Source organism: Synchiropus splendidus, chromosome 7 (genome assembly GCF_027744825.2).
Source record: "Synchiropus splendidus isolate RoL2022-P1 chromosome 7, RoL_Sspl_1.0, whole genome shotgun sequence".
NCBI classification, from domain to species: domain Eukaryota; kingdom Metazoa; phylum Chordata; class Actinopteri; order Syngnathiformes; family Callionymidae; genus Synchiropus; species Synchiropus splendidus.
Window position 1 is genome coordinate 24,023,576 of NC_071340.1, and position 24,113 is coordinate 24,047,688.

The window sequence follows — 24,113 nt, forward strand, 5'->3', positions numbered from 1 at the left end:
TTTTTGCTTCGGATTTCGAACAAAAATCCAGAACTCGAACGCCGATCAGCTGACCCACGACTCGCTTTGTTATTGTGTATAGCGCAGCCTCTGTATGCAGACGTGTCCCGTTAGCTCCATTTACTGACTGTTTTTTCTTCATATTGAGGTGTAAAACCTTTCCTGTCTCCACACTGGACCGTGGTAGAGTGTCACAGGGGAGGTGCTGGAGCGCTCACTCCAGGGTTTGATGTCCTGTTGTGGGCTGGAGCTGGGACAGGGATGAGGCGAGTCTGGGACAGAGCGTGACTTGGTTTATGACTTTGTCGCAGCCAAACTGCACAGAAGCGCACATTCAGAGCTGGACACGCACCGGGCACCTCTTCACTTCTGGAGAGACCTCACTCACTCGGCAACCCCTCCCACATGCAGCGGCCACACACATAGAGGAACAGCCACCTGCAGCAGACACTCTACATTCACTCCTACAAAAGACTATTTTAAGGCTTGGAACGCATTATTTCTTTTTCCATTCATTGTAATGGGAACAAATATGTCCGGCCGTCGCATGCTAGTGAGAACCGGTGCTGGATGAAAATGAACCGAAACTCGACAAAATGCTCCGTCCGATCACTGTTCAGGTCTGGCATCCCTTACCATCCATCAGTGTGGGATTTTGCAGATAAAGTTCACGTTCAAGTTAATCCCCGTGAAAGAAGGGTCTCAATCGAAGTAGTAGCCAGCGATGCTCAATAAATCCAAACACACACAGGGTGACCACTGGCAACCCTGTTGGGTTCAGTGGCGGGCACCATATTAACAGTGAGACTGTACACGCTTATACGCAGCTGGAGCGTAACCACAGAGTCAGCCACCATCACCAGCCGGGCTGCTGGCCTCGGTGTTGGCAGCTCCATGGGTGGGACGTGCCATGAACTCTCTTGCTCTCCTAGTGGGCAGAACTGCTCCAACAAAGAGGAGAACACCTGAGAAGCCACCACTGCCATCCGTGTGATCCAAATTCATACCAATCCTGCAACAAGCCTGGCCGTCACTTGTTGCAGGAGCAATGCAGACTGTTATTCCAGTGCAGCACAAACTTCACCATTCAAGCGTGTGGAACGGATTGTTAGCAACAAGGGTGCCCCGGGAGAGCTGGAGAATATGAGGAGAGTGGCGGACGCTAAGCTTTTATTTTGAGGGATCAGGCAGAACCATCATGCTAACTCCATCTGTGATCCAGAAGTAAGTCGAGTGGCTCGGCACCCGACTGAAAACAATGCCGAGAAACCCCGAGAGTTTCACCAGAGTGAACATCCAGAGCAAACCCACTGCTTCATTCTCATGGAGTAGCAACAGAGAAGAGGAACTCCAGGGAGGCGATCTCTGCTCTCCCTTGTAATGAGACGTTACCCCACTTTCTCTCGTCTGCTCTGCTTCCTACACGTGCTACTTAGCGCTCCTGCAGCTGCCTGTCGCTCACTCAACCTTGATCGCTCCCCTTCTGAGACCTGTAATATTTGGAAGTGGAGCAACGCATTGATTCTGCATTTTTCTCGGCGGATCGGTTAGCAAACATTAAAAGGGAGGATTGGAGTTTGTCTATAGGGTTTACTTCCCATCAATACTGGCTAAGTCGCTCTCTGTTATTCCTGGGAAAGATTGACCTGAATTGTGAGTCATGACGGTTAATCCCTCCTACGTATACATTATGAAGAGCTTTTGCTGAGCCTCAAACAGGCTGCTCCATAAGCTAACAGTGAGTTAAGCCCCAGTCTGCTCCAGGTTTACGTCGGCTTGCCTCTGAACTTCTCCCTCAGAACCCGGAGGAAACTAGCGAAACTGTGCTCAGCATTTGCTCCTTTGAGAAACTGCTAACCAAACAATCCACGCACACACCATCACTTTTGAGTCAGTGGTGAGCAAAATAGTCAAATAAAGAAGTGCAATAAAGTTGGGTACAAAAATACTCTCTGGTTTTACAGTTCACACTAATGTCTGCAGGCGCCAACCACCAGTGTCTGAAGTGTTGTTCAACGTTAAACACAAGAGACTTTTTGCTGGGACCTCGTATCCATTGCAACACACCACAGGTTGTCATCTAGTTTGAACTGGACTGAAAGGTGTGTATTTGGATGTGTAATGTCACAACCCTCTGTTTTATTTGAAGATGAAAAAAGGAAGCGCTTTTTGACTTTCCCTGCTTCCATTTTGCTTTCACGGCGTCAAGTCCTCGTGCTGAAAGTGCTTTCACTGTGGCTTTACATTGACTGCATGATTGTTCACGCCTTCCACTGGTGCTCCAACGAAGAAGAGTGAAGTGCTTCAATTCGGTCGAAAGCTTGATGGAATGTTTCTGTCCAAGAGAGGCTGTTCCTGCCTCCACCGCTGCATTACCCTTGACAACTGTGGTCGCTTCTTCCTAAGCCAAAAAAGAACCGGGCACTTGATGCTATCACTCGAAGATTCAAAAGTGTTTGCTTTGTTGGCTCCTGAATGGTCAATATCAGAACCACAGAAGAGGGAGCACAGAGGTCTCCAACTTGGGGCCTGCCACCACTGTGGTCCACATATAAGTGAATCCCTCAGGATGATATGGAAGGCTTTCCTTAAAAACAGTGTGGAATAGGGGGAAAAATCGCAAAACCACAAAGGCCAGTTCAACCTTTAAGGCATGCAGTGCATGCTGGGGTGGCACAACACATATGTGATATGCATTTGTGGGGTCCACATATTGTCTTGTGAACATTTTCAGAATGGCAATATACGATCCGATATTTTTGTTTCTGATCATGTAAACTGTATGTTTCAGTGTGACTCCACTACGAAATATATTGCGAACAAATCGTCTCCTCAACTGAAGGTTCACATAGTGCAGCTGTGCTCGTAATTACTTGCAGTTCTTGGTGAGCGTTCATATGAAAATAATGCCAAACTAATATGTAACAAACCCAAACAAATAAATGGACAAATGCTTGTTCACAAGACTCAAGGACAGACAGTCTTCTTCTTCTTTCTCTTTTGGCTTCTCCCTTCAGGGGTGGTCACAGCGGATCATCCTTCTCCTTCTTTTCCTTCTTCTTCTTCTTCTCCTTCTCTTCCTCCTCCTCCTTCTTCTTCTTTTCCTGTGGGCTTCTCCCTTCAGTGGTGGCCACATAGGATCATCTTCCTCCATCTCACCCTGTCCTCTGCTTCCTCTTCTCTCAAACCTACTAACCTCATGTCCTCCTTCACCACCTCCATCAATCTCCTCTTTGTTCTTCCTCTCCACCTTCTGCCTGGCAGTTCCAACCTCAACATCTTCCTCTTCTCCTTCTCCTCCTCCTCCTTCTTCTTTGTTCTCTTCCAGCTTCTCCCTTCAGTGGTTGATCATCTTCCTCCATCTCACCCTGTCCTCTGCTTCCTCTCCTCTCAAACCTACAAACCTCCTGTTCTCCTTCACCACCTCCATCAATCTCCTCTTTGGCCTTCCTCTCTGCCTGGCAGTTCCAACCTCAACGTCTTCTACTTCTCCTTCTTCTCCTCCTTCTTCTTCTCTTTCTCTTCCTCCTCTGTCTTCTTCTCCTCCTCGTCCTCCTCCTTCTTCACCTTTTCCTCTTTCTCCTCCACCTCCTTCTCCTCCTCCTCCTTCTTCTTCTTCTCCTTCTCCTTCTCCTCCTCCTCCTTTTCCTTCTCCCTCTTCTCCTCCTCCTCCTTCTTCGTTGTTCTCTTCCGGCGTCTCCCTTCAGTGGTGGCCACAGCGGATCATCTTCCTCCATCTCACCCTGTCCTCTGCTTCCTCTTCTCTCACACCTACAAACCTCATGTCCTCCTTCACCACCTCCATCAATCTCCTCTTTGGCCTTCCTCTCCAACTTCTGCCTGGCAGTTCCAACCTCAACATCTTCCTACCAATGTACTGTCTCTCTCTCCTCTGAACATGTCCAAACCATCTCCATCCAGCCTCTCTGACTTGGTCTCCTAAACACTTGACATGATTGAGTTGTCTAGCATTGTGTGTGTCTTTAGCATTGTGTAACCAAAGATAACTCAATGCTTGTCTAAAAGTGTTCATTTACCACGAACTAAAGTTTAAAACTAAACTTTCTCATGTTGTCATGACAAATGCATTTGGGTGTTTAGTAAGTGAATGACAATGGCGAGGCAGCACCTCTTTGTATATTCCCATTCAAACAAGACAAGACGACCGAAACAGGACGTATCAGAGAGAAACAATTACTTGATGGAGCAGGGATTGGCAACATTTCTCCCAGGGCTCCATATTAGTTCTAAAGAGGGCTGTCAGGGGCCAAGCCAATCCCAAACAGTAGATTGAATCTCATCTGTTCCAGCTTTCATGGGAGGCCTGCGCAGATGAGGATGCAGATGGCGTGGGCATGTGATGTTGCTCACAAAGTCTATGTTTGTTTGTTATCCGTTCTCATTCATTGTGTTATATTTGATGTCATCTGTTGTTATACGTGACCTTCACAGTGTTCAGTTGGAAGAACGTCTGCCTATTAGAGGTTTTTTTATTTTATTTATTTACTCGATGTTTTGCATCTCAATGCACCAACTAGTAAACACATGGATATTGAGAATATTTAATTTTGTTTGGTTTAAATTATACATTTTCAGAATGAAATTTCAGTTTATAATACTCTTGAAATGTTATGATAATAGAAGAAGAAAAATTCAAGCCAAAAAAAAATGTAATTTAATAAACCAAATAAACACTGGCTTAGTGCTAAACTCAGGCTGCAGAGGAAAAGCTGGGAGTGAATGAAAATCTGCACAAAAAGTTGGATGTTGAAACTCACCCTGGTTTACTGCTGAGCCGGCAATTTACGGCCCATAATTACCAAAACTGAGCTGGATTTTTTTCTTTTTTTTCATTGACGTTCACCCTTGACTACCCCCTCCTCTCCACCACCCAACAAAATACATCTAAAGTCAATTTCATCCTAGCAGCGTTGCGAATAATCCCTCTAGATTAATTTTCATCAGCCTGTTCCATTCTGCGCTGGACACTGATAATGCAGGGGAAAAAAGCCAAGGTCTTTCCAGGATTGTTAGTTTAAACATGCTTTTATTTTAATTCCTGGAGGAGCGGAGTCATCTCACCGAGGCTCATTCGCAAACATGAAAGCCACAGGCTCCCTTGATGTGGCTCAAGCCTTTTCTGCTTGTCATCCCTCGGCTTTTATTTCGAACCCGTGTCGCACAAGATTCCAAATTAGTCGCCTAGATCCAAACTCACGCACCAAACAACAGCGCCTGCAACCTGATGTGTGTCGGCCGTTGTGTGCCTTATAATTCCCGCCTTGTTTACTCGATAGTCTGTCTTTGTGCGGCAACTATCTTCGCTTCGGTTCCATGTCCAAACTGAGACAAGAAGTTTAACAACAGTTGAATTACTGGAATCTGCAGCAGCACCAATGATGATAAAGACGTTCCGCGCTCAGGCGATTGGCCATGTCTGCCTTTGTTTATTGATCTAAACTCGGGTCAAAGGGTCTCTTGACTTCAGCCACAGCATCGATCCTGCGAGACAAAAATATTTTCCAAGCCTAACCGCGGAGATTATGGTTCTAATATTTCTGATCTGTGTACTTAATCTTCGGATCATAATCCTGCGTCTTGTGTACGAGTTCATGTTTTGCTTTCTCTGCTGAGGATTATTTATCTTGTATCATGGCTCCCAGTCAACAGAGTGCATGTTCAGGATTGCAGCAGCAAATCAGCGGCCAAGATCGATAAAAGCACATTGCAAATAGCATCTATATAATAGCTGAGTGCCGTCCTGAAAGACACGACACTTGTTCCTGCAGATTTAGAGAATGGCCTCAATTTGTTGGAACACGGACCTAAATAATGGGAACATCGGATTATTATGGAGGACACAGCCGCGACAACACATGGCACTTTAGGTTGCGTAAGAGGATTCCATAAAGTTGTGAAATAATGGGGCAACAATTGTGTAAGATTACGCCCCCTGCACATGTGTGTGTGTCAAACCCCGGGTGCGGGGGCCAAATCCTGCCTGCCCAGTTACTGTATGTGGCCCAAAGTAGCTTTATATTAGCAGTAGCACGAGGTCTTCTTGTGGTCATCGGTCAGTGGTGAGCCATTGATATTTTTTAGCCTTCACTTATTAAATAAATAATAAATAAATGAACCTGACTTTACTGTGCTGCCCATGGAATGTTGGCCCCTTTGCCTCATTCAGTTTGACTCCCCTGCTCTCCTGTTTACCATAAATTGTTCAACCATTTCTGATGTCTACTTCACCCACAGGAACCTTACAAGATAGTTTGTAAATCCATCACACCACGGCTTAACCACAACAGCCAAGATTCGATAAAAGGTCTACAGCGGTGATGGGTGGATGAGGTTTCATGGCACAGTATTGACGGGCTGTTTCATGTTTTCAAGTTTCATGAAACACTGTCCTGATTTTCAGAGGCCACCAGATGGCACCGTCTGCGGTAAAATGTTCGGACTTGAACAATTAATTCAAAGAAATCTCACAGCATTTCTAAAGTTTTGGACGTCTTTTTCTTTTCGACCGTCTTTGTTTCTAACGCTTTGTGTATGTCTTTAATATTTACTGCAAAACAAACTTGGTCTCACCAGTTTTCCGTTGTGTTGTAGTACTCCAGTTGGTCTTGCTCTCCTGATCACTTTTTTAGTGTCTTGGTCTCAAACTTGGTGCACTATGGATTTATTTATTATTTATTTACTCAAGACCGGTCGAGACTGACAGAGAAAACTGTCAGAATTGATCAATTCTGGCTTTTTGTTTACTTTTGTTGTGTATTTTTTATATTTATCAGGAGTGTCAAACTGATCCACAAAAGGGCCACATTCGGTGCTGGGTTTTGTTGGTGGGGTCCTGGCTACAACACTAGTTTGCTGGTTGAAACTGCACCCAAAAAGGTGTCAGAAACGTTTATCTGGGATGTGGACTGGTAGGACTGTGCTCCCCTGGGCACCTTCTCTGGACATGGGAAATTAAGCATTAACCGCTGATCACACCGACTGTCCCAAGCAACGTGTTCTCCAAGGGTCATTGCTTTCAACAGCTTTCAAGTATTTCAAATTAGTGGCCTGAAATACAGAACTAATCCATGCTGAAACCAAATGAGAACAGTGACCAACGGTGATGATAGAGATGAGAAGTTACCTAAAAGCTCTGTGATCAGAACATGAGTCGCTGGCGAACACATCTATAACCAGGAAGAACCGTGTGTGTAAAGTGGTTTATTAATATCTTCACACCCGTGGTCAATGGTCCCTGAAATAATTCACCACAGGAGTAGCATTTCTCCTAAAAAAGAATGCATGAAAATAGTCCAAGAAACAGGATCACAATACTCCTGGGCTCAGCTCTTAATTTCTCAGCATAATGGGTTGCTACTTTGGCACCAAAGGAACTGGACCCTTGTCAGCTGCTGGCAACACTTCATGGGAATTTGTGACTCTCATGCCAGGGGACTCTGGTCACCATGGGGCCCCCACTTTTGCTGCTTTGATGGGAAAGCCATCGTTCACAGACATACACCCAAAGGAGATGGGAGTATCTTGGTTTCACTGAGTCACAGTGACAGTTGAGCACTATACCAGGAAGTAGGATGACCTAAGCTCTTTCACCCAGGAGGACCTCTGGTTTTGAAAAGGGAGATGGGTATCTATTTCTTGTTAGGTAAAGATGAGCCACTTTAGCGGAAAATTATTGTTTATTTTTTAAAAATATATACAGTAGTACCTCGGTTCTCGACCACAATCCGTTCCAGAGGGCCGTTCGAGAAGCGATTTGTTCCCATTACAATGAATGGAAAAAGCAATAATGCGTTCCAAGCCTTAAAACAGTCTTTTGTAGGAGTGAATGTAGAGTGTCTGCTGCAGGTGGCTGTTCCTCTATGTGTGTGGCCGCTGCATGTGGGAGGGGTTGCCGAGTGAGTGACGTCTCTCCAGAAGTGAAGAGGTGCCCGGTGCGTGTCCAGCTCTGAATGTGCGCTTCTGTGCAGTTTGGCTGTGACAAAGTCATAAACCAAGTCACGCTCTGTCCCAGACTGGCCTCATCCCTGTCCCAGCTCCAGCCCACAACAGGACATCAAACCCTGGAGTGAGCGCTCCAGCACCTCCCCTGTGACACTCTACCACGGTCCAGTGTGGAGACAGGAAAGGTTTTACACCTCAGTATGAAGAAAAAACAGTCAGTAAATGCAGCTAATGGGACACATCTGTATACAGAGGCTGCGTTATACACAATAACAAAGTGCACAGATTTTTTGGGGAGTGTTCGAGTTCTGGATTTTTGTTCGAAATCTGAAGCAAAAAAATCTCGAAATTTTTGTTCAAACTCCGATTTGTTCAAAATCTGAGGCACCACTGTGTATATGTTTAATGTTTGTCATTGCAAAACAGATCCACTGAACATGTTTTAATAAAGTCACTGTTCTGTTTGAATCAGCCAAAATCTTCTCCTTAACAGCAGAAGAACGCCTCATCAAACGCTCACTTGGGTGTTGTAAGAACAGGGTTCCAGGTCAGACTCCAGGTTGTCAAGGCCAGACTCTCCACTTTACACACACTTACACCCTCCTCATCAGGCGGTGTGATGTCTGCTGGGGGCCCCTCGTCTGACTTGGCCCCTTGTTCGCGGAGAGTAATGGGCGGAGACCTGTTTGTGTGCCTTTTTTGAAATCCCCCGCTGTGATGCGTACTGCAGACGTGGGCTGGGGGCGCACACACACACACACAGACACGCGCGCGCACACACGCGTTGCTTCCATCCAGCGGAGGTTGGCTGCGAGACGCAGTGCCGCTCTCAGCTCCGGACCGCTCCAACTTGCGCGCACACAGAGAGGCGTGTAGTCATCCTCCACAAGCTCGTCCCAGTTTGTGGATTAAATTCACGCTTTCTTCTCCCCCTCTCTCTCTTTTTTTTTTAAACTCCTGCTCCTCCTTCGTCTCTGGTTTCGTGTTACAAAGCCCTGGGAGGGAGCCGCGCGGAGAGCCAGTTCCTCTCCAACTGAATGACAGGATCATATGGCTTGATTTCTCCGCTCTTTCCATCCGCATAACAGCCGAAACAAACTACTGCGGAGAGACGACGGAGCAGGACTTTGTTTTTTTCCCGTGGAATTATTTGCAAATCCATTCTGAGGAGGAGAAGAGAGGCGAGATAACGGAGGAAGGTAGCGGATACTGGCCGGAGAGGGAAGCCATCTCCACCAACCGCGGAGGGAGACGGTAAGTTGGCTCGCTGTAAACCACCGACATTGCGCTTTAAACCGCCTCTGTCTCGGTTATAATGAAGCAGATGAAGCGTTGAATCCCCCCCCCCAACTGTTGCCGTCAAGCCCCCCTCTCTACCCGCGCTGAAATACGAAGCTTTGTGTTGCGAAGATCTCGCTGCTGTGGGTCGCTTCTTCTCTGCGGGCGAGAGGTCGAACGCGGCGCGCTGGTTACAACTTTATCCGAGTCGATGTAAACACGGCGCACTGCGGCCGCGCGCCGCTGGACGGGAATCAAACTCTATTCCGCCAAAAACTGTCCCCAACTCCGCCGCATCACCTCTGGTGCCCGTCAGCTTCCGATCACCTCCTCTGTCTTGACTTTTCTCAGCCAGTTTTGGAGCGTGACAGCCTTTATGCAGCGCAAAATGACCCCTTTAAAGGCAATCTTCTTCTGATTTTGGAGTGTCTTCACCCCCCCAAACACACACACTCCAGATTTTACTCCCTTAATGGAGTAAGTATTAGCTTCAGTTGAGTGATTATTGTAATTACCATGGAGGAGGGGGCACCTTCCACGCTGGACACTTGTGTTAAAAACTGTAGTGTTTACTAGGATTGAGGGGCTGTTTTTCTTCTCTTTTTTTATTTTACAAGCAGATTGGTGCCAGTGCCAGTTAACTAACACACAAAAAAAGGAGCGTGTCTGGAGGAAGTAGTGTGTGACTCAAGTTTAAATACTTTCTGCTGGGATCAGCTTGAGTGAACCACAACAGCTCCATGCAAAATATCACTTTTTAAATCACAATACATTCAACAATGCAGCGGAAACACTTTTATTTTGCGACGCATGTGTCCCTGACTCTGAAAGGAAGTCGGAAAAACCAATTTGTTTGCAGCATTAGAGGCATTATTTCCAGGTTGCAGGGAGAAATCCTTTAAAATCCAGTTTTATCTAGAGCAGTTACAACAAGGACACACACACACACACACACTCAGACCAGCAGCCCTCTGGCCCCAGATGTTAATGCCTCTATTGAGGCGGCAGAGGACTCCTGCCGACTCGATATCTTCATTGTGGGGCAGACAATAGACTCCACATCCTGGCTACACCGGGATCCCTCCAGTCTGTACGCACACACACACACACACGCTCTTCTTCTTCCAAGTTAAGCAGCAGTCCTTCACACACAGACCCTTCCATGCATTTGCATACAGTGCACGATGGCATCCATTATATGACGCTGTAACACACATTCAATTACAAGAGAGTCATTTTATCTTCCCCAATATATGGTCCATATAAGAAAAGCGTGATGTTAATGCTGTTGTTTGATGCAACCGGTGACTCTCTGCAGGAACACTTTGCTTATATGTCGCACTTTATAATGCTTTCGTTCCCAGTGCCTTACCTGCTGAAGCCTCTAAATTCCAAAACGTTATCATCCAATTCTTCTTTTTGGGAAACCAAACACATTCTTTTCACTTTTTTAATCATTTCATTTGAAAAATAGATCAACATTTATTGGCAACTTTGCTTGCCTGAAGACAACTCTGTCACCAACAACTTCAAAAGCCATCTTGTTTAGTCAACGCTTTTGCTGCCAGGTTTTTCAGATATTGTCGTAAATATCTGACTGACTTGAGTGGAATTACTGATGGGAAATTAGAAAGCGCCACGTATGAGCCCGTCTTCGTCCAGGCACAAAGTTTGTGTTCTGTCACCCAACGGTCAACATTGCATCATAGTTGTGATGTGCACCAGTGGTCGCCTCTCCTGCTCTGTGTGTGTCTAATTGTCATCCCGGTGTCACATGCATCACGTCAATGCTACAGACACTGCGGCCCACATGGCGAGCAGCTGAATAGCCAGTAAACTGCCGTGGTAACAGGATGATTTCTGATTATATAACTTGAAAGCGCCACACATAGGGACACACACGGTGCTGGCGTTCACGCGGAGTTCACGTCTGACGCAGTCGCGGCGACCGTATGGACGTTTCATCTCAATGCGCCGCAAAAGCTTTTCATGGTGAACCAGCTTCTCACCGCACAATCGGAGCTTTGAATTGCTCCTCTGTCCGTTTTATTTCTTTTTTAAAAAATCTCTTTCATGAGCAGCCTTGCTTTTGTTTTTACCATTTCAAACAGTTTGGTGTGTTGTGCTTGCCACTGAGCTGAAGGGAGTCTCCTGTCAACCCCTCTGTGCTCCAATGCAGCATCAACAGTATCATCCAACCGGCTTTTCACTGTGTGTGAACAGAGATACGGTTCATGGAGGGCCAGATGCAAGCTCTGGTGAGCAGAGGCAGATGGGTCCTGTGTGCTCGTGTGTGTGTGTGTGTGTTGCAGTGGAGCAGCGGGAGGCCCAGCCAGCCTGGACATGCTGATGTTTGGAGTAGAAGGAGGGGACGAGACTTGTTTACAAGAACACAGTGGTAATGGGTTTTGGCCGTGTGCTGGGTCAAAGTGATACAAACCCGCTGTTTTCACTTTGTTCCCGTCCGTGGTGTGATTGTTTTATCATTAAGGATGATTTGGGGGACAATATCGGTTGCAGAATAAGGACGGTTTTGGATAACACACCCTGGCAAACTTAATCTGCCTCCCTGTCGAACTAATCCAAACACTTCTATCCCTGTTGAATTCGTTTCCATCCTGCAGACTGGAGTGAGGTGAAACCTCATGGTGCTGAATGTGGATCATTGGAACTAAAATGACATTCACTTAAAGTTGCATGTTCCAACAGAAATTGGAACAGAGAACACACAAGTCTGACCTCGGATTATTTGATGTTTTAGGCTTGAAAGAAGACGCACAAAGGGGAGGTTTAGATTTGCAATGCCCCTTGAGTTTAGCTCATGTGACTGCTGCGTTTCCTCACACCACATTACTGGTGACAGCATGATTATAGAACAGTCCGTCTTATCTATAAAACCCTTCTCTGTCAGACGCCCTTAATTGTGCATTAAAGGCTTACTGTCACTGAAGCCTTTGATTTGTTTGGCCCATTTCCTGCTCTAGCGGGGGACCCAACTGTCTCACCGAGATCTTGACACTGCCGGGGAGAACATGGCACTAAGTGAGATTCCCTAACTTATGCACTTGTAATGCAGTAAAATCAGGACTTGTAACAGAGCTTGGAGCTCTTCTGAAGGCTGCTTGTTGGCAACTGAACAGTTGAATTTGATGGTGAATACGGCCACTGTTTGGCAAGCTGGTGACAGTGGAGGTTGGCACCGAAATTTTGGGGGCTGCTGACGCTCTTGTCAGAAAAAAAAGGGCACCCATCCCCCTAAAATGTTGTTGTTGTTGGGTTGGTTTGTTTGGGTTGACAAACGTTCTCCAATGTGACATTGCAAAACACCAAAAAGCTATCGAATATCTGTGTCTTTTGTGACGGATGCATGTTGTTCACATCTGTTGAACGTCATTTATCGAGCAGATTGACATGTAAATTCACAGTGGCATCGTGGTCAGAGCGCATCCCTGCAGATCTCTTAAGTGGCAGGTTCGCCTCTTCGCATCTTCTCAGTGTCATGCATTTTCACTGTGAGCTCATTCAGGGTATCAAACTACATAACAAGGCCAATCCAGGTGCTTTTTAATGACCATGTAGTACTTTGGACAATCCACCTAGATACTCGCAAAATGTATCTATATTGCATGAACGCCATGTTGGACCATGAGGAGGAGTGGGGAACGATTCTCACAAGAACTGTCAGATACCCAAATACATTGCAGAGGAATGAAGGAGTAACTTTTTTTCCCTCAAGCGTTTAAGAACAAGAAAAGGGCACCAATAAGGGCCACTTTTGTCAGGCAGCCTTCTCAGGTGTTTTTCCACTTTACGTGTATCTTTTTTTGAAAACTTGGGCGACGGATTTCACCATATTTACTGCTCCATCTGCGAAATATTTCCACTTGCGACGACCTGCTTGCAGTGCTAGTATTCTGCGGCGCTGACTGCTCATGTGTTTACTGCCCCCTGCAGTTCCACCACCAACTTACATGCTCAGTACTGACAGTGCGGAGTCAAGCAGCGATCTTTTTTTGCTTTTTGGTGTGAAATTGGTACCTCAGCATCAGTTCTTCTTACTGTAGCCTTTCATTATCGCCATGTGGTTTTGCCTGAAGCGGCTTTTGGGTTGACAACTGGTATAACAAGTGGCATCATGTGATCACTTCAAGCATGCACCCAAATTATTCATTCATTTTCTCTCACTTGTTTTGTGATGAGGCCATCTGGGGCTGGAGACTGTCTTGGCTATGTGGGGAGAGAAGCGGCGTATTTACACGGAGAGCCATTCACACGCTACAGACACTTTCTGGCAGGTGTCAAATTCAAGGCCTAGTCATTTACTGTGTCCTGTGGGATTGTTGGCACAGAAGAGCTCAATGCAGAGTAATGTAGAATACAGTGACCTACAACGACACCCAAGAACAGACGCTATCGACACCAACAGTACTAACAACAACTAACACTGATAGAAAAACAGTATGCTAGTTTGAGCCTTCACATTTCTACTATTTCTACTTCCTGGAAAAAGTGTTGATGGATAGTTCTGTAACTATATCTGTAGACTGAAGTTAGGATTTTGGCTCATTTCTTGGTGAGTTTAACACCCCTGCTTGAGATTTGTCCACCAGCCTTTGTATGTCTCAAGGTTGTGGGAGGAAACTGGAGTGTCTAGGCACCCCACACAGTCATATCCATCTGGAATCAAACTTACGACATTCTTGCTGTGAGGCTGCACACAAACTATTCCTGTTCCAATTGTATTTCAATGGTTTGGATGTGGATAAATATAGTGATCCATCAGTTTTACCTCATGTTATACTGATATATTGTGAGCCATCAGTTTTACCTCAGGTTATACCGAGATGTTGTGACGGCAGTTTTGTCGTGCTCGACTGCGCTGTGTTTGGCTCCCAGGGCTGCAACCTGACCTGATGGCTGACGCTGAAAAAAATCTGCATTTGCTTCCGGAAACATGTGTTCCAAATGGATGTGGCCAAAATTTATTGATGCTAAAATGCCACAGATGGCTCTATTAATGAAGAGCAGCCATCTGATGCACACACTCACACACACACACAATGACTGCGCCAAAACACCTTCCAGCTTCTTTTCAGTGCCTTAGTGCCTGTTGAGATTTCGTGTCAGGCCGGGGGGATCCATCCTGAGGGTCCTGGCAGCTGCTGTGGCGGCAGTTGTTCCTAGACATGGAGAAGCCCATCGCATCTTCCCCTTCCCTTTAGACATCCCCCCCTCCCCTCACTCCGACTGAACCCCTTCCGACGGTCAATTATTTGGGCTGAATTGAAGTGGCGTAATGAGATCAATTTTTTTATAGCCAAATAGCGAGCACTTCCCAGTTTGTAGCTCGATTTTAATTGATTGAACCGGGGCGAATTCAGCCCTTTGTGTAGCTGACAAAAACCCCAGCTGAGGAAAAGCACTGTAATCCTTTTTGAGGCTCAAATGAGTTGTACCGCTGTCCTGAATGCCCCAACACCAAAATGGCTGTGAATCTTTTCACTTCATTTGAAAGAAGACGTGCAGACACAAAACCTCAGAACGTGGAGCACAAGGCAGCGATAAATATTTTGTCACCGTTTGTGTGTGATTCCCCCCCCACACACCCCCCTCCCCCCTTTAGCTCAATCAATAAATAAATATGGCCCAAGGGAGGGCTGCTTTCCAGGGAAGTGGAACTGGTGGAAAATTCAATATGCTGCTGATCCTGGAAGTGAATATGAACCGTACTGCAGTGAACCAGCTTGGACATTTGCGTTATTAAGTCTTTACATTCTCTGGCTGTAATTTCCTCACCTGTCAGTGTGATCAATGTCATTTTAAAATATCACAACGCCGCGGCGCCCTAATCGAATCATCGCTCTCTGGGACAAATGAAAAAAGGCGATTGATGCGTGGCTCGTCCCTGTGACACGGCGCTGCGAGAGGCACAACAAACCCGGCTTTGTCTGTTTGTGAGTCACTCGTAGAATCATCAGTGGAGGATGGAGCTCGGTGGAGCTGCTGGGTGTCCTCTACATTATGCATGAGTGTAAGGGTGGAGGTGGGCGAGAGGTCGGACCTGCGTGTTTGTTTCCAGCTGACCACCCTGACCATCTGCTTCCCACTGCCCTCTATATTTTTATTCCCTCTGTCTGTTCGATACCTTATCTCTCCCGGACTTTATCGCCGTTGGCCAGTCCAGATTTCCTTTGTCCTTTTTCCCAGCATGTCAACAGTCAGCTTCAAATGATGACTGAAAGCGCAGATAAAGGCTTGGCGCTAGTTTCAACACTCAGCATCACCACCGAGTTTGTTTACGTTTGACCGTTTAAAAGCGCGTGTTTTGATTGGTGGGAGTTGACTGACCGCGTTCACTCCTCATTTCTGTTTTTCCTAAAACCTCTTTGCAGTCGCCACACAATGACGCATTGATTTTCTAATTCTTCTCACACGCCAAGCCAAGAGGGCATTCCACCCCTTCGCCGAGTCACTTCACACGTTTAATAACTGGACGGAAGAAATACGCACCCAAGGCAGTTCTTGTAGGAGCTGACCATCTGCTTTTCACCGGCATCTATTTCTTTTTATCACTCCCTCTCTGCACAGTTCTTTATCGCCTCATTCTGTATCACTGATGTCCAGTCACCGTTTCCTTTGTGGGGTCTTTTTCCACGGCAGCAACACTCATTTCCAAATGATAGCTGGAAGTGTAGATAATACTTTGATGCCTGTGGCATCAGACGCTGATGGTCACCCGCTGGCTTTGCATTGCGTTTGTACATATTGTAACGCTCACAATGGGGTGTTATTCTCTGGTCCAGTCCTGTATTCCATTTGCATTTTCCCAAAGCTCCTAGCATGTTCAAAGACATGCTGATCTTCAAGCGTTACATTCACATACGCACGACCATGAGGGCATTTCACCTTTCACGGTGGAACCAGTGGAAAAAATCCAATGATTCCATTGGCCGATTCTGTCCACCTATCTCAAAAATCATTTGGACAAGAAAGCTCTTCAAAAGTGTGATCTGACTTGGAAGTTTAGTGTTCTCTCACTGATCCTTGGTCTCTAAGTGTCCTGTGAAATAACTCTTCAAGGCAGAAGACGAGGCAAACTATCACTCAAACCCTTCACCCTCCAGTCTGCGGGAATGACTTTTAGTGAAGCCATTCTTTTGCGCTGAAAATTTCAATTGAACTCCTGTGACCAACTTTTAGTGTAAAATGAAGCACTGTTAGAGGCCTTTCTCGAGCTCCCAGGTCAGATTTCTGAGCTGTAGTCTATTTTATTCACCTAAAACAGTTACTGAAAAGGTAGTGGTGGACTGATCTCTCATTTATCACTGTAACTAACATTTGGAGAGCCACTGAGAGTGCAGTGACTGTACTCTACCCATCATGTGACACAGTTAAAAAAGAAGGTTTTAATTCTCTTGTTCTTGTCTGTAGCCCCAGATGACAGAACTACATCCATGGAAAAGCTGGATATGTCCTTGAATTGGCTCTCATTTCCAGGCCAAGAAAAATGATTTCTGATCTTCCCTTTTTGAATCAAAGTCAGACAGAGGGAGAGGAATCTTCATCACACTGGATTCCTGTCCTGTAATTTCCTCTACAAATAGCAGCTGGACTCATCGTTCCCATTTCATTTGGTTTCCTGGATCCGTCCGTTCTTGGCGCTGGTTGAAATGGTACAGCTGTGCCGAGGAGCGATAGTAATAAGCAGGGCTGAAAGCCTTTCTCGCCCAGCCAACAGTGTTTTAAGGGCTCTCTGTAAGGCGTTTAGTTTTGTGATGCTCCTGACTGACTCAGCACCTGTTCTCCAGTGCACGGTTTTGGCAGCCACATTGTTGTGTGCGTGTCGTTTGCCTATTGTTTCCTGTCCTGACTCTGCTGAAATGTACCGTTGACAGCAACAACCCCTACCTGTTGTGTGAGTTCATATGTGAGCGGGAAGCGCAGGCCAACCCCCCCCCTCCAGCTGCCTGGTACAAACCAGAGCATGGTAGTTTGTTTTTACTGCGCTGCCTTTTTGGCATTGTTCTGGTCATATAGAGCCGACCCTCCCGACCGTGGGACTGTTCTTAGACAGGAAGTAGCTGGGAGTTCGCAGCTTGAGCGCGCACACAACAGAAGTGTACTTTAGACATTTTCCAGTATACACAGTCGCCCCACACCTAAGTTTTACAGAGACAATAAAAATGTGGCCGTGGGCTCCCTGGCTGCTAAGCTGTAGCTCATACGGGAAGGAGCTGCCGTCGGGGCTAATGGCCTCTCTCCGGGGCAGGCGGTACTCAGGGGCCCACCCGGGCTTATCAGCAGCAGGAGGGCCTCGACATGGCACCAGTGTCAGAGCCTCACTGAGCTCAGGAGTGAGCGTGGCTTAGCTCTGGGAAAGTCAGAGTGGCTCTTACTTATTTCCTGCTGGTTCTGGAGTGTCGTCACGGCCTGTTGTAAAACCATCCGGAGGCTTAATGTGCGGCACCTCATTGGGAATGGAGAGAAAGCTCATCAGCGCCCATGTTAACGCTGCACAGGCACAGATGTGTTTCAGCCTAACTGGTTCGGAAGTGGTGAATAAATAGGAAGTTACATAGATGGCTACTTTCTTAGGTTGAAGTATCAGTTTTGCTATTAAATGGTCGTCTCTACAGCAGCAGCAAAGAGAAAGTAAGAATGATGGGACAAGATGAATTGAAACCTCACCTAACTAGTGGTAGTTCTCGAGATCAGATCACGAAAACTAGCCTCAAGGCCAGATTTTTAGGGTCTCGGTATCAAATACATTTTTACGCTTGTCTTGGACTGGGCGGACTTGGGAAGACTAACCAAGACCGACAGAGAAAACTGTTGTTATCGGCTATGTCTGAAAAATTACCCAAACAATTTCTTGACAGAGCTCTATTACACAATAATTATCGCCTCTAATTTCCAGCGTGACTATTTATTTTTGCGTCTAGTCGACGCTAGAGAGGAAGCTGCACATCTCCCCCCATCGTAACCAGGGGCTTGTACTTTCAAGTTTGCCTCTCGACGACTCCTTGTTGTGGAACTTCCATCTGCAATTCAGATGGAGAGACGGAGTCTGCAGCGCCGATGTCTTCCAGATCGTCGTCTAAGCTTACAAATAAGCCATTAGTTGCACACAAAGAGCAGGAAAGGAACTAGTTTGTTGCAAGTCGAGGGAGAGCGAGCTGCCCTGCCCCCTAAGTGATTAATCAGATTTTGCCTCATGAATCCCAGTGTGACTCCTCCAGCAGGATCCAAGCCCATGACTCACAGCTACTTGCCTGGCGTGTTCTGCTAACAGCTGCTCAGACTGTGGCGGCAAGCTAACCTGTCACCGCCTCTGTGTTCTCTGTGCTGAGAATTATTACAGCGCAACTTTGCGTGGCATGGAAGGAAAGTTAAATACCTGCTGGAGTGCTGCACTTGCCCACCTACTCATCTGCTTCCCATACTGGCCACAGTAGCAGTAATGAGATGCTGAAGACAAAAGTATCAAGTCAACTCGCAGAGCAACTCGCTGCATGCTGGATAATGACCGAAACACGAGGTGCATGAAATCAAACATGAATAAAACAAGGACTGACACCAGGATTTAAGTAGCCAACTTGCTGTTTTTTTTCCCTCCGTTGCTCTGACAGAGTTTAGTTTATAACCTGCAGCGTGTCTTGGAGTTAAGAAAACTGTTTAGCAAATACAACTGATGTGATGCTTTATTGAAATAAATGTCAATATTCTGCAGGCTGAGGTTCAACCCTCTTCAAACAAAGGTTAACAGGAAGGCACAGTTGAGAAAGCTGTTCGCTGACTGTTGTGAAAAGTTTCAGTATTCAACACGTCACAAATGCAGCACTATCTATGTATTAAATATCAATATATAATATATCACAGTACCGATATAAACAGTCTAGTTTTGCGATATTTCAGCGCAAATATCGACACAATACGATATTAAACCCATGATATACATTTATCGCTATGACTTTACGAAACACATTTTCTGAAATATTATATTACTTGACTTACCTGTAAGTGAAATACATTGAACTGAAAACTATTGCTGGTAAAAAAAAACCTTTATTTTGCCATGGCAGTGCACCACAATCTTTTATATGTAACGGAAAACCTGTAAGACTCGGTTGATCTCACCTAGATATAAGATACAAGAGGTAAAATTTTACGCAAATAACTCTCAGCTTTCAAAAACACAAGGCCACTTTGTCCTCGGCTATATGTTTTCCACATAGTCTATGCTATTAGGAAGTTTATACTGCATTAATGCAGAGTGTCCTGCAGTCATACACCCAGGTCAGCAGAATCATTTGCCGGGCATTTATCTCCAGGCGTAACTGGGAAGTTGGTTGGTCTCACTGTGGGCCAGATTTATCCGAGGGCTATATGTTGAATTGAATTTACATACATTTGTGTGGAAAATAACTAAACAGATTCAGGAATAAAATGTGTCCCGTGCTCATTATGCACCGGCCCACTTCCTCCTCCTGACTCAGAGGAGACAAAGATTCAAGCAAAAATAGGAAAGGTAGCTCTGAAAAGACTTATTTCCAGTGCGGAATTAGATTATTCTGCCTGTTCAAACACAGACATTCATCATGGAGCGCTGCATCGGAGCCGGGAGCTATTGTGGTATCCACACAGACGGTGTGCTGGTGGCACACTAGTTCTTTAAATAGCTTTGTGTTCATGATAGCACAGTGGATCCAGTCCATTAAGGTCCGCTGCTGGGTTCGAGGTGCGTGGGGCTGATGGGGAGCGTGCAAGGCGGTGTTTCGGTCCACCCCAGGCCCACGCTGGCCTCCCCTGGGTCCAGCTGCATGACCAGCTGCAGCCATAAAAGTGCTGTTATTGAGGGGGTGATCTGGCTTGTGCGCCCTGGAGGGGGTGGGCCTCATGTTTGCTCCCACGTCCACCCCTATCCTGCTCCACGCCGACCCTCTGACCCAGGCTGCTCGCACTGCCCGCATCTCCTGCTGCTCTTTTCCAGTCCAGTGCTCGTCCTGGACTGACTGAAAGCTTGACTGGAAAAAAGGCTTGGTGGGATGAAGCTACATGTCACAGAGGAAAGCACAGCGGTAGGAAGATCACAAAAGGGTTCTGGGAGAGAACGGAGGGGAGGATAGTAAATTAAGGTTGCCAGATTTGGTCAAGTCCCAGTGACAGGCCGACATTGACCATCAGGAGAGAAGCCCAGACAACAGCTCTGAGAATCCAAGATAAGAGGCGAGCCGCAGTCAACAGGTGCTTCACCAGCTTCTTCTTAGCTCAGCTTTCTGTAATCTTCTTTTCCCTTTTATTTTTGGATTTAGACCATAGTTGCTGGACACAACGTGCAATAATAATTCAGTCAAAGTTCATTTGTAGTTCTGTTTTTCATGGATGCTCTTGACTTGAGCAGTGAAATGATGTAACTTTTGGAAATACAGTGCCAGCAAATGCAGTGTTACTAGACAAGGCTGATATAGACAGAGAACAGCTTCAATGAAGCTTGGTAGCTAACGCAGCCGGAGCGATCGGTCGGTGAGGCTTCATGAAACAGTGTCCTCATTTCCAGAGTTGGCACTTTCTGCGTGAAAATCTGAAACATCACTTTGTTTTTTTTAGCAAGTGCGCCACCCTCTGAGCTCAGAAAATGAGTTTCGCGAAGCCTCACCAGCCCATGACATAAAGGACATAAAGGAACGACTAGATAAACTTGTTTTTTTTTCCTGATCCTCATTTAGTTGATGCTGTTATCAGTTAAAAATGGAAGGTTTGAAAGAAATAAAAGCATCAGCATGAAAACGCTGCAAAATAAAAACACTAATGTTTTAAGAAATACAGTGGTGCCTCAGTTTTCAAACGTCCCGGAATTCGAACGTCCCGGAATTCGAACAAAAATTTCGAGATTTTTTTGCTTCGGATTTCGAATGCAAATTCAGAGCTCGAACGCCCCAGAAAAAAATCCAGAATAAGCATAATGTGCGCGGACCGATCAGCTGACCCACGACGCGCTTTGTTATTGTGTATAACGCAGCCTCTGTATGGAGACGTGTCCCGTTAGCTCCATTTACTGACTGTTTTTTCTTCATATTGAGGTGTAAAACCTTTCCTGTCTCCGCACTGGACCGTGGTAGAGTGTGACAGGGGAGGTGCTGGAGCGCTCACTCCAGGGTTTGATGTCCTGTTGTGGGCTGGAGCTGGGACAGGGATGAGGCCAGTCTGGAACAGAGCGTGACTTGGTTTATGACTTTGTCACAGCCAAACTGCACAGAAGCGCACATTCAGAGCTGGACACGCACCGGGCACCTCTTCACTTCTGGAGAGACGTCACTCACTCGGCAACCCCTCCCACATGCAGCGGCCACACACATAGAGGAACAGCCACCTGCAGCAGACACTCTACATTCACTCCTACAAAAGACTGTTTTAAGGCTTGGAACGCATTAGTTCTTTTCCATTCATTGTAATGGGAAAAAAATCGATTCAGATTTCGAACAATTCGCTTCTCGAACGGCCGTCTGGAACGGATTGTGGTGGAGAACCGAGGTACCACTGTAATCAAACTAAAACTGGTCGTATCTACACCGGCCATGTAAATAGCCCATATTTCCTGCTGTTTCTTTGGACACCAGCGTGGAAGGAGGACAAGAGTGGCATATGGAAGAGTTTATCCAGGGCTTATTATCATCATTTTACCTATTAAGGCTGGTCTTTTTTTAGGAACACCAGCGGGGAGAAGAAGCAGACTCTTCATTATGATTTTTTTAGCCCGAGGTCAGACCAGTCGTGAAGGACGCACACACTCGCGCACACCCCCTCTGAACCCTCCTGTGCCTCTTCATGTCAAAAAAATCAATAACACCTCTCTTTAGAAAAAAAAAAGCCTGAAAACTAATGGAAAGAGACAGCGAGGGGGGAAGGAAAATGAAGAGCACTCACACACACGTACGGAACCACATATACACTGACTCTTTCTTTCCATCTTGCTCACATTCCCTGCTGATCTTGCTTTTTCTTCTTTCCGTGGACGGAGAGGCAGGACGAGTCAGAGGAGGCGCAGTCGTGTCAAACTGAAGCCACTGATTTAAAGCGCCTCGCCTTCTTAACATTCATCCACCGTCCGTCCCTCCATCCACCCTGCCCGCTCGCATCTCGCGGCTGAGCAGCTCTGATTTGTGCACCAGGAATAAATTCCTCAAATTTGTCTTTCGCTCCCCGAGGATGAAGAGCGTGATTTTTAATTAATTGATTTTGAAATGAAGTTAGATGCTGTGTGAGCTGTGCTTTTTTTTTTTAGGTGAGGCGGAGTTCTCACTGGCTGCTGGTACAGTATTTTACATAATCCAATATTTACGATTGAATCCCGTGCAAAGATGGAGGGGAAGTCCATGTATTTAGATGTCACTCCAAGTCATGAAAATTGTATTTGAAATATGGAGACAACCGACGTTTCAACACCCCAAATAAGTGTCCTATTTTGGTCCCTGACAAGGCAAAATTACAAGATCTGTTCCTGTCAAAACTGATGTGGAAAATCTCCATCAGAGCCATGAAACACAACAAGAACTCTGTGATACAACATGTCAGATGAAGTCATTTGTGATGGTGTGATGTGAGAGGAAATCCAGTCACTAAGCGTGATGAATGAGGGTGTTGTGCGTCCCTCTGGATTCAACCCCGATTCTAAAACTCGGGTTTCGTAACATGCAGCGCAGCGCGACGTAATGAATCGACACGCGGGAGGCATCCATGTGTCCCTGTGATCTCGCTGTCATGTGAGACCAGCAGACTTGTGTTACATCAGACCGTCTTGCAAGCATCTGTTTGAAGCAGTAAATAAATAACGTTCAAGTTGTTTTTCTGTTCACTCAGAAGGTACCAAACAACTGGCAGGAAACATGGTGTATGACATTAAACATGGCTTGTTTTGGGCAGCTGGTTGAACATCTCCTCCATTAGAGGGAATAAACCTCTTTACTGTGAGTTTACACATATGAATTCGGAATTAGCTGAAAGGTCTGAGTCAAACCAAAACCTGAATTCAAATTCGGCCTGGTTGATAAACCCACATTTTACCGTTAACCAAAATGTACTACAACAACAGACGCCATTTTGTCTATGTTGGCAAATTCTGTGTTTTAATATCAACATTTTATACATGTTTCATGCTTGCCACTGATCGATAGCTGCAACTTGCTTAACAGAGCAACGAATCAAAAACATGTTTCATATATGCAGCAAACGTTTATTTTCAGACCCGAATCAAACAGTAACTTGAGGCAATATATACCACAAACTCACACAAGGAGCCGCGTAAATGTTGCTCAGTTCCCTCCTCATGCAGTTACACGTTCTTGTAACTACTAATATTGCGAGCTTTTTCCACTCATTATGACAGAGGATGCGCCTCAGTATCACTCCTCTGAGGCTGCAGACTCTTACCGCCACCGACGCTGTAACCAAAGGCGACAATAATTTCTATTCATCTGCATCGTTTGTCATCACACCTGCAAAACAACTGGGCTCTCACTCTCACGCTGTCACATCACACCGCCATAATTAAATCCCGAAATAAAACTGCTGGCTTGTGTAAGTTTAGGGTTCAAAAAGTGTGAAACTATTCATGCGTGGACTTGTTTCCATAGGTGTTTTTTTCTTAGTGTCACAAAACAATGCACTGTATGCTGAGAACTCAAGCTGTGGATCTGAAAAAGGAAACTGGTTGTTCAGTGTGAACTGACGATGTTCTCTTGTGTATCAGTAAAATATGTTTTACTTGATAACTCAATGTAATTTTCAGGAGACCTCGCGACGGCAATATTCGATAGCCGCAGCACAGCAGTTATTGTGATTCAGTGTTGTGGTGGGATGGAGACGTCTGCATCCCT

The 24,113-nt window shown here is 45.9% G+C and overlaps 1 protein-coding gene across 3 annotated transcripts in view; it reads left to right on the plus strand.

Annotated features, from left to right (window-relative positions):
- The first annotated feature begins 8,811 nt into the window (after window positions 1-8,811).
- Window positions 8,812-24,113, plus strand: part of sema4c (sema domain, immunoglobulin domain (Ig), transmembrane domain (TM) and short cytoplasmic domain, (semaphorin) 4C) — a 99,612-nt gene continuing 84,310 nt past the window's right edge. For all 3 annotated transcript variants that reach the window (XM_053869856.1, XM_053869854.1, XM_053869857.1), the window contains exon 1: window positions 8,812-9,216. The gene's annotated coding sequence lies outside the window, so the exon portion shown is untranslated. The remainder of the gene's footprint in view (window positions 9,217-24,113) is intronic.